This window comes from Dipodomys spectabilis, unplaced genomic scaffold (assembly GCF_019054845.1).
Source record: "Dipodomys spectabilis isolate Male_0828 unplaced genomic scaffold, ASM1905484v1 ptg000362l, whole genome shotgun sequence".
NCBI lineage: Eukaryota > Metazoa > Chordata > Mammalia > Rodentia > Heteromyidae > Dipodomys > Dipodomys spectabilis.
In genome coordinates this window covers 1,508,923-1,512,972 of record NW_024871039.1, presented here as the reverse complement: position 1 = coordinate 1,512,972, position 4,050 = coordinate 1,508,923, and the positions used below count along the sequence as shown (strand labels likewise).

At 35.1% G+C, this 4,050-nt stretch overlaps 1 pseudogene; it reads right to left on the bottom strand.

Annotated features, from left to right (window-relative positions):
• Window positions 1–3,255: 3,255 nt before the first annotated feature.
• LOC122095836 lies at window positions 3,256–3,355 on the bottom strand (annotated as a pseudogene).
• Between the last annotated feature and the right edge of the window lie 695 nt (window positions 3,356–4,050).

The window sequence follows — 4,050 nt, the reverse complement described above, 5'->3', positions numbered from 1 at the left end:
TCTTGAGAAAGAAGAATTGGTTTCTCAGCACTTTAGGTAAGAACTTGAGTGAAAGAAACCAAAGGAAAGGTGAGGAACGACTGAATACATATATTCAAATGAAACAAACCAACCCAAGTAAAACAAGTTAATTCAGTACTCAAGAACCTGCAGGAAATGCAAAGATTTATTTAAAAAATCAGCTATGATAAGCTTATGAAAAAACTGACTATATGGGAGTCTACTGTTGTGAGGATAGTGGTTAAAGCCCAGACTGGACATAAAGATCTGTACACAATGCCAGACACCTGTTATTCTAAATTCCAGGAAGAATAACATCAAGTGGACTGAGCCCATGATCATACACAAGTAGGAAGCCAGATTCTATCTGAAAATTAATCTGGATAATTTAGGGCTGGGGGCATGACAAACTGGTAAGAACACCCATTTAGGAGACACAAGACACTAAATTCAAACTCTAATATTATGGATGTTAAAGAAAAAAGCTATGACTTCAAAGAATTGGAATAATTGTAAGATTTGAGTATTTGTGTGGAGAAAAATCCATTAGAGAGATAGAGTGAACCCATGTTGCAATGCTTTCTACTTAAGTGATAATGTTATGTGGTACTCCAGACATAACAGAGTTACTTTGCAAAGGTAACTGAGCATGGATGTGCATTTGGGTGATGACAATACTCTATTTACACAGGTATTAATTAAATACATTTTTTTTGGTAGATTGTAGTTTTTGAAATAAGAGGCTGGGTGATATCCCCAAGCATTTTCTCCACATGTGACCACTTAATTTATTATTATTATTTTTTTTTTTTGTCGGTCTGGGCCTGGGCGCTGTCCCTCAGCTCTTCAGCTCAAGGCAAGCGCTCTACCACTTGAGCTACAGCGCCACTTCCGGTTTTCTGGTGGTTTATTGGAGATAGGAGTCTCAAGGTCTTTCCTGCCTGGGCTGGCTTTGAACCGCGATCCTCAGATCTCAGCCTCCTGAGTAGCTAGGATTACAGGCGTGAGCCACCAGCGCCCGGCCACTTAATTTATTTTTAATTAATTAATTACTTAATTAGTTTGATGCTAATACTAGAGCTTGAAGTCAGGGTCTGGCTCTGTCCCAGAATTTGTTATTTTTTTGTTTTAGTTTTCTCAAGGCTACCATTTCACTGCTTGTACCGTAGCTCCATTCCTAGCTTTTGCTCGTTACTTTCAAATCAAAATCTCATGGACTTTTTTTTCTTGGTCTGGTTTCAAACCACAATTCTCAGATTTCTTCTTTCTGATTAGCTAGGATTAAAGCCATGATCCACCAGTGTGGCTTCTAATTTTTCCTCTATACTTATTTAATGCACATATTAAGGTAATAATGTAAAACTAAGAGTATAGAAGAAAGATGTACAGTCATGATATTGTCCTGTCACAAATTCAAGTTAGTAATGTAAATTTCTTCCTAAGTCCATACAAAAAAACACCATAATATAGTGTAAGAGAACTCATTATTGAACAGATGAGCTTTAAGAGCTTTCTAATAGATCCATTATTTATTGTTACTCAACATTAGGAAAAATGTATAATGCAGTAAGTAAAATAGAAGACCTTTGGAAGACTACTTAAATTCCTTGTTTTTCTAAAGACACTTGTTTTCATCTAAAAAAATAGGCTTGTCTATTGTCTTCATGTGATTTTGATGATTGAAGATGCTTAATGAAAAGTCAAAATGTATTAGTAGTCCTTTGTTATCAATTCTGACTTTTTCTTTTTGGAGAATATAATGATCAAAGCAATAGTTCAGAATCAGCAAGCAAGAGTTCAGAATCATGCTTCCAGTGCAAGTGGGTCACCAGTAAGTAATCCTCAATACCAGTTTCCACAAAGTTTTCTCACAGATACAATCGGCCTGTCTTTTCTAGCTGCTTTCCTAGCCTGTACCTATTCCTTCATTGTACAGGAAAAGTGTGATTCAACTGATTTCAGTCAGATCTGTTACTAGTACTATCAAGGATTTAGATTCTTATGTAGGCTATTAAAAAGGTATTTACTAATTTCAAGTAAATACATAAATTCTATTTCCATCTTTTTTAAAACAAATTTCTGCTTGTTCTATAAATTGATCAGAGGCATGGATTTTGTGGATAGCTCATCTCTCTCTTTCATGGCTCTCATAGATAATATGATTACTCCATAATTATCCTTATTTATATTGTTTTATATTTTGGGTTGCATCATTTCACTTTCTGCACTGCCATTTCCCAAATCATTTATATAGGAGGCATTATTTCACATTTTCTCATTCCTAGTATAAGTTCCACATGAAGACACCACTGGTCCTCATTTTCAGTCTGTACCTTTGAATATGGAGGAACATCTTTCCTCTGCTCTGTATTTATTCCCTAATCTCCAGTTAGAATAATTTTGAATAGTAAAAATGGAAAAAGAAAATAAATCATGGTGAAATAACATACGCAGAAAATTCACCAGATACTTCTGACCAGTTCAACCAACATGAACTATTAGGGAAATACATGGACACCTCATTTCCACTAGCACTCAAAGTATTTGGTTAGGAAATTCTGATGAAGATGAGGAACAAGATGAAAAAGTGAGGAATGGTAACAATTGCAAGAAAAAAAATGGAGAAGGATCCAAGCAAATTTCTTCTTTGGGCTGCTGAAAATAACCAGCTTACTACAGTGCAGAGAATACTTTCCAAAAAGGCCACTCATGTGAATACTAGGGATGACTATGAGTATACCCCTCTTCATCGGGAAGTCTACAGTGGACACTTAGACATTGTCCATGAGTTGGTGGCTCAAGGGGCACATGCAATAACTGTAGATGGCTGGACACCCCTGCACAGTGCATATACGTGTAATAATACCAGAGTGGCTTCTTTCTTCTTCATGATGCAGATAACAATGCCCAAACTAGAGGCTTCTTGACCCCCTTGCATCTTGCTGCTGGAAATTGAGATAGCAAAAATACACTGGAACTGTCACCAATATGTCAAACCAGGTCTGAAGATCCACTTGGAAGAAACTGCATTTGATATTATAGTATTATATTTCTTTGGGATAAAACGACAATGTTGTCTAATTTCAAAAGTTGTGTAAAGGTTATGCTATGTAAAGGCCTTTCTAAGGTGAAAATTTAATACATTGATGTCAAAGTAACTTTTAATTATATGAATTACGTGTATTGTTACACTTGTAATTTTGTAACCAACCAACTTTTTAATAGCTGTTTTTCATTTCTTGCATCTGAAGAATGAAAAATTTTGAATACTTCACAAATTTTCATATCATCGTTGTACAAGTGCCATGTTAATCTCTGTATTGTTGTAATTTTGGTATACAAGCTGCTGAAGAATGTAGTATCCTGTAAATTTAAGTAGTTAATGATGAAATATTTATACAGGCTTATATGCTTAGGTGCCTATTTGTAACAAGGGAACCTTATTGTTCCTAAAAATGCTATTAATCTTATTTCCCTAAAATTCTGTGAATAGTTGAAAAAAATATGTTGTTCAGTTGATTGCTCACATTTGCAATCTTTTTGTCAATGACTATTTTAAGTCTTTTTCATTTAGAATCTGATCATACTTTCAAGTATTTATAGCTAAGTCCAAAGGAGACGGCTTTTTCAAGTACTTATTTATCCAACTGTGTTAGCTCTGTGAAGCCAATGGATTCAAAGTAAGCCTTGTTTAAGAGCTACTTCTAAATATATGGAGCTGAAATTTTCCCAAATGAGGTCTTATTGGCACAAATGTCTACCTGACCCTTTACCCTTCTTCCATGAAAGAACAGACCAACCAGAATATCTTACTCTGAGAGCATAGATTGTATTACTGGAACAAAACTAATCTTAGTTACAGGGATCATAGAGAGATGAACAGTTTAGCCAGAACTGTTCATACTAGAAGGCATTTTATCAAAATATGATTGTTTATGATACCTACCATTTCAAAAGTAGCTAAAGCCAAGAAGGTGAAAAATTGTTCACATGCATGATTACCTAATGTCTTGACCTGTCTACCTTCCAACCAGGCAGGAACTTACACTA